Source organism: Schistocerca cancellata, unplaced genomic scaffold, assembly GCF_023864275.1.
Source record: "Schistocerca cancellata isolate TAMUIC-IGC-003103 unplaced genomic scaffold, iqSchCanc2.1 HiC_scaffold_376, whole genome shotgun sequence".
Taxonomy (NCBI): Eukaryota; Metazoa; Arthropoda; class Insecta; order Orthoptera; family Acrididae; genus Schistocerca; species Schistocerca cancellata.
In genome coordinates, this window is record NW_026046394.1 from 27,501 (window position 1) to 35,000 (window position 7,500).

The window sequence follows — 7,500 nt, forward strand, 5'->3', positions numbered from 1 at the left end:
AAATAGTCCACCATCAGATCATAGAGGTTACGTGGGCACTGGATTTCTCTTAGGCGTCTCATGACACTAGGCCACCAGAGGTTGTCGAAGGCGCCTGCTATGTCTACAAAGATAACCACTACATACTTCTCATCACATTGGACGTTGCTAAGGAGCTGCCTAATGGCCATTTCAGTTGAGGCACCTTTACGGAACCCAAACTGGTTTGGGGCCTTGAGCCCTGATTCGTCATACAACTTGTCAAGGCGATTTACGACTAGGCGTTCTAAGACCTTCGCTATGATAGGGAGCAGGCATATTGGGCGGTATGACTTTGGCTCATCCCTGGGTTTTTCTTCTGATTTGAGCAGAATGCACACATTACCCTTTTTCCACTCATCTGGGACCTTTCTTTCCTGCAGACAGCTGTTATATAGGTCTACCAGGAGATGGGGACTCGTGTGCCAGACCCTCTTTATTATTTTGTCATCAATTTCATCTGGGCCTGTCGCTTTGCCTGGTTTACAGGCCTTTATAGCAGTCCCTATTTCCTCTGGCGTGAATTCAGGGTCTATGTCACTGTTTTCGTAATTCTCGTTGGCCATCTTCACCAACTGCTGCTCGACAGTATCCTCATCTGCATTGTCATCAGGAAGCAGGCTCTGTAGCAATGACCTTATAGTCTCCTTCCATGTTATTGTTGTAGTCTGGTCTGTGACTTTTACGTTACTCAGTACATTTTCTGTGCCGCGTTTTGGCCGGATTACTTTCTTCACTATGGCCCAGGGGTCATTCTGATCACAGTCAGATACCCACTTTTTCCAGGTCTTCTCTTTGGCTTGGACGATTTCTCTGTTATATTTGTTTTTCGTCCTGTTGTAGTGCTGTTTTGCTTCTTCTGTAGCAGTGTGGTTGTTACTTCTCCGTGCTCGCTGTAATGTACGTCGTGCAGATATGGTGTCACGCCTCAAGTCAGCAAGAGTTGCACTCCACCATGGAACTGGGTTCTGCACACGAGTTCGCTTTCTCATGGATCTGCTGCAGGATTCATAGATAGCTTCCTGCAGTCTGGTAGCCATTCCATTTACACCGTTTGTCCCCTGTGGCCAGTTCTCTGTGGACTTGACAAGCTGTTTGTCAAAGATGGGCCACTTTGCAAAGTTTGTGTTATATGTCGCCAATTTCTCTGTCTCTCTCCTCCTTTGGGGTGCTTTGATATTGTATGTTATAGCCCTGTGGTCACTTGATGTCCATTCCTCATGAATCATCCAGTTGCACAGAGCTCTGGCTGCTGGGGGAGTGCAGATTGTCACATCGATGTTGCTTTGTCCATTTGGGCCACAGTATGTTGTGAGGTCTGACATTTCGTTCATCACTATTAGTCCTCTTTGTGCGATGAAGTCTTCAAGCATTCTGCCCGCTTCATCTGTCATGCAACTATACCAGATTGGTGAGTTTGCGTTCGAGTCCAGTCCTACTATGACCGGTTTCCCTTCTAGCTGATTCAGGAGAGTGTCTAATTTTTGCAGGAATTCGTCTATAGGTGCCCCATATTGGCAGTATATACTGGCTATGTACATTTCCCCAAATTCTCCGTTAATGCTGGCGACAGCCATGTGGGTATTGCTGAAGTTTGTCAGCTGCATAGCTGTTATCACTTGAGATCTGGTTGCTATTGCTGCCTTTGGTGGACCATCTTTAGAGTTGTACATAAGTTGGAAATCTGGTGGATATCCACCTACGATATTATTGAGACAGTAGGGCTCTTGGATCAATAGCACATCTATGTTTTCCTCAAGGATTCGGTGCGCCAGTTGGTCTGGAACTATCCTTGCTCTTTGCCCATTTATCTGTAATATTTTTATGTCTCTATACTGTGTTCCTGTCTGCATTCTTCTTCCTCGTTGTGGCACTCCATTGTTGTTATTGTCCATAGTCAGTTCTACTGTTTTGTATTGTCTTGATCCTAATGTATTCTGGGCATGTTTTGTCAGTCACTGCGTGAGTATGCGGCTTCTTCGCACGCTTGCAGTTTGCACATTGGGCCTGTTGGTTCTTTTTTGTGCATTCTTTGAAAGTGTGTCCTGATTCTGCACAGTGGCCGCAGGTAGTTTCTGCATTTTTACACTTTGCTGCTGTGTGTCCATGACCCTGGCATTTAAAGCATCTGCTTATATTGTTATAGTCCTGCACTTTGTGAGAGGTGCAATTTATGTAGACGCGACCTTGTTTAGACAGACTGTTCCACACCTTTGTTGTTACTTCCAGCACTAGGTTTGCCTCTTCCCTGTTTCTCGGACCAGTCTTAAACAGTACCTTGGTACCCTCCATAACCTCCTCCCTCTGAATGTTAAGTCTTGCGAGGTTTCTCTCGTATAGTTCCATTTTCAATTCCTCCTCATTTGTGTTCCTCGGAACATCAAAGATTATTATCTTTGGGTTTCTCTTCTTTGGATCTGAGACTGTTAATCCAGATTGCGTTACTGCACCACACTTCCTGATTTTATCAACGTCCTGGTCATTAGGGACTTCGAGGACAATGCCATTTTCTCTGGTCTTCTTGCATCTTGATATACGAACATCCTTCAGCGATGTTGAGATAAGGTTTCTTACAGTTTCTTCGACTTCCTCTCCAGTTTTCTGATAGCCTTCTGCTGGCTTGATCATTAGCACTTTCGAATGTTGCGTTTTTATGGGCTGTTGTTTAGGTGCTGGTTTGGCAGCTGCCTTGCTGGCATAGCTTTCGACCTCTGATGAAGCATTTGTTTCCAGGGTCTTCACGCACCTTAGCTCTGTTTTGAGTTCTAGGATCTCCATCTGATACTTCTTCAGTATCTGTTCGTATTCAGATAGCTTCCCTAGAATGAATCTTTTTTGTCCATTGTTTATCTTGTTTGTGTCATTAAAGATGAAGGCTTCCATCTCTTCCCTGATGTTCACCATTTCCTGGAGATCTGAGCATCTTCCTGAGTCCTCCTTGTCTGTGGTGACCACAGAGTTTGCACCAGGTTCATTTGCTGCTCCGAGACTCTCTTTGCTGAGCCCCATTTTGGGGCAGTTACTCTGGTACGCTCAGTCCTTTAGGCCGTGATATCGCTATAGGGCGTTAATGGCTCATATACAAGTCGATTCTCACCGCCCAACACACTACCCTATCTACTAAATGTGTTGCCTAATCTATCATAGAATTACGAGATGTAACGAAAAAATTTTTGCACTGCTTTTTGCTACACTCGTGACTTAAATTTATGTCATTTAGTTTCTCAGACTATTTAGCAAGTGATGGAAAGCAAGATCATATTAGAACTAGGGGAAGACTACACTATCAATATATTACCTAATAAGATTTTAAGATCTACTGTATCGGTAGAAAGCTTGCAGTTTAGTGTCACTGCTCGTATGCTGGCTACACAGCACACACAAGAATCCTTTCAAAACCTAAATGCCTAACCTACAGCACAAGAGACATCTTTAAACACTAAACACTGGTTTGAAAAGAGAAGGAAGTAAGCTACAGAATGATATTCACAATGGTTATCTGCTATCTGCTAAATACGTGGCCTAATCTATCATAGAATTACGAGATGTAACAATACATTTTGCACTGCTTTTTGCTACACTCGTGACTTAAATTTATGTCATTTTAGTTCCTCAGACTTATTTAGCAAGTAATGGAAAGCAAGATCATATTAGAACTAGGGGAAGACTACACTATCAATATATTACCTAATAAGATTTTAAGAGCTACTGTATCGGTAGAAAACTTGCAGTTTTCTGTCACTGCTCGTATGCACGCGCACGCTGGCTACTCAGCACGCACAAGATTCCTTTTAAAACCTAAATGTACGCACAAGATTCCTTTTAAAACCTAAATGCCTAACCTACAGCACAAGAGACATCTTTAAATACTAAACACTGGTTTGAACTGAGAAGGGAGTAGGATACAGAAAGATATTCACAATGGTTATTTGTAGCTTTGGTAACGGCATGAATTTTGCCGATTACTGTATCCACATTCCGGCAAGCTGCACGGTACACACGACATCACTTCCACAGGCCTTAATCCTAAACTAACACAGCCAAAAACAGAAGTAACAACCTATCATCTACGGCAAAATTTGTTTCTTAAATAGTAGCGGAAGGAAAAATCGGATGCGCACGCCTCCCAGCCGAGCGGTACGCACTGCTCCACTATTTTAATTTCAGTTACTAACTTTACAAGCCATTGGCACCGAAGAAGACATTATGTGATGATAGAAGGATCTTACGTACTAGAACAATATTTATACATATACTTTTGGTGAGTTGGCAGCGGCAGGGGGCAAATTTACGTGAACCCGCGATTAGGCATGCGGGTACTATCGCTCACACTGGACAAAAGTGGCTGCTGTTCGGCAAGTGTGAGAAAGACCTAGCCTTTTCTCGCTGGGGATCGAGAGGGTAATAAATGGACTTCTAGACAGTGCACATGGCATTTACCTTCAACTTATTCCTATATTGGGTAACAAATTCTTAACCGCGTGAAGGACTGCGGACTATGACAGAATACAGAGGATATGTCTTAAACCATGGAAGGAAAATACATCTTAAACTGCTCCATTTGAGAGGGGATTAAGCTGGGTACACGGCCCTGATGCTCGGTTTTTGCTCGAGAAGGCGCTGGCCCTGTTAATACGAGTGACCAGACACAGCGCGGCAAGCGCGGCTGGACGGCAACGCGTGTGCGCGGCCGTAGGGAAAACCGATATAATTGTTAAATCTTGAAAGAGACACCCTAATTTTCCTACGTCGTCTGATGGAGCATGAGGACGTTTACAAACCGGTGGGCTCGGATTTTTTCCTCCGACCGGTTTTTGGGTGAAAATCGGCAACATCCGGTCGCCACGTGGTTACCACGTATTCTTCGCTACGATTGCCTGTAACTTCGAAACTAACAAAGGAAGAGATAGTTTTTTAGGCACTATCTGATAGAGAAAAACTCCAAGAATACAGCCGTGTGCTTGGATGCTAGCTAACCCCTTGCCCTGGACGGATGGGAGCGGATTTCTAAACACACGCGGAACGCGCGGAAGACAAAGGGCAGCTCATGACCACCAAAAGAGCAGTTCCTGGGCACAGTGGACCACTTTACCGTGCATTATCAACTGAAATACGGTTAATTGCGCCCATTCAGTCCCACTCAGGTGGAAAAATCCCCGGAATTTAGGTACATCACGGGATTAGGAAAACATCGATAATTGGAGAAAAACGGATAAAAATACCTGTTAGATGATGCTGGTAACGCGTCAGCGACGTTGCACGATGTAGTCTGCGTCGATGAAGCACTTCACAAACACCAAAAACTCCATACATATACAGAAAAACACTGAAATTTCGAATTTCGAAAATGTCACGACAACTAAAAAACGGTTCGAGCGACGGCAAAGAAAATTCTACACACGTTGTATGGTCACGACGCGAAGCACTGTGCCAAATTTCAGCTTGTTCGCACACGTTTTTCCCACCCAAAACGCCGAAAGAACGGGAGCGCACGCGAGGCTCGACCGCACGCGACGAGGACGCGGAGTAGATAGGGGCAGCGGGAATCTCGTTAATCCATTCATGCGCGTCACTAATTAGATGACGAGGCATTTGGCTACCTTAAGAGAGTCATAGTTACTCCCGCCGTTTACCCGCGCTTGCTTGAATTTCTTCACGTTGACATTCAGAGCACTGGGCAGAAATCACATTGCGTCAACACCCGCTAGGGCCATCGCAATGCTTTGTTTTAATTAGACAGTCGGATTCCCCCAGTCCGTGCCAGTTCTGAGTTGATCGTTGAATGGCGGCCGAAGAGAATCCGCGCACCCGCGCGCCCCCGGAGGAGCACGCTAAGGCGGACGCGGCCTCGCAGCAAGGAAGATCCGTGGGAGGCCAAGGCACGGGACCGAGCTCGGATCCTGCGCGCAGGTTGAAGCACCGGGGCACGAACGCCGCGCAGGCGCGCGCATCCTGCACCGCCGGCCAGCACGAGGCCAACCAACGGCGAGAGCAGACCACGCCCGCGCTAAACGCCCGCACTTACCGGCACCCCTACGGCACTCACCTCGCCCAGGCCCGGCACGTTAGCGCTGACCCACTTCCCGACCAAGCCCGACACGCCCCGATCCTCAGAGCCAATCCTTATCCCGAAGTTACGGATCCAATTTGCCGACTTCCCTTACCTACATTATTCTATCGACTAGAGGCTCTTCACCTTGGAGACCTGCTGCGGATATGGGTACGAACCGGCGCGACACCTCCACGTGGCCCTCTCCCGGATTTTCAAGGTCCGAGGGGAAGATCGGGACACCGCCGCAACTGCGGTGCTCTTCGCGTTCCAAACCCTATCTCCCTGCTAGAGGATTCCAGGGAACTCGAACGCTCATGCAGAAAAGAAAACTCTTCCCCGATCTCCCGACGGCGTCTCCGGGTCCTTTTGGGTTACCCCGACGAGCATCTCTAAAAGAGGGGCCCGACTTGTATCGGTTCCGCTGCCGGGTTCCGGAATAGGAACCGGATTCCCTTTCGCCCAACGGGGGCCAGCACAAAGTGCATCATGCTATGACGGCCCCCATCAACATCGGATTTCTCCTAGGGCTTAGGATCGACTGACTCGTGTGCAACGGCTGTTCACACGAAACCCTTCTCCGCGTCAGCCCTCCAGGGCCTCGCTCGAGTATTTGCTACTACCACCAAGATCTGCACCGACGGCGGCTCCAGGCAGGCTCACGCCCAGACCCTTCTGCGCCCACCGCCGCGACCCTCCTACTCGTCAGGGCTTCGCGGCCGGCCGCAAGGACCGGCCATGACTGCCAGACTGACGGCCGAGTATAGGCACGACGCTTCAGCGCCATCCATTTTCAGGGCTAGTTGCTTCGGCAGGTGAGTTGTTACACACTCCTTAGCGGATTCCGACTTCCATGGCCACCGTCCTGCTGTCTTAAGCAACCAACGCCTTTCATGGTTTCCCATGAGCGTCGATTCGGGCGCCTTAACTCGGCGTTTGGTTCATCCCACAGCGCCAGTTCTGCTTACCAAAAGTGGCCCACTTGGCACTCCGATCCGAGTCGTTTGCTCGCGGCTTCAGCATATCAAGCAAGCCGGAGATCTCACCCATTTAAAGTTTGAGAATAGGTTGAGGTCGTTTCGGCCCCAAGGCCTCTAATCATTCGCTTTACCGGATGAGACTCGTACGAGCACCAGCTATCCTGAGGGAAACTTCGGAGGGAACCAGCTACTAGATGGTTCGATTAGTCTTTCGCCCCTATACCCAGCTCCGACGATCGATTTGCACGTCAGAATCGCTACGGACCTCCATCAGGGTTTCCCCTGACTTCGTCCTGGCCAGGCATAGTTCACCATCTTTCGGGTCCCAACGTGTACGCTCTAGGTGCGCCTCACCTCGCAATGAGGACGAGACGCCCCGGGAGTGCGGAGGCCGCCGCCCCGTGAAGGGCGGGGAAGCCCCATCCTCCCTCGGCCCGCGCAAGGCGAGACCTT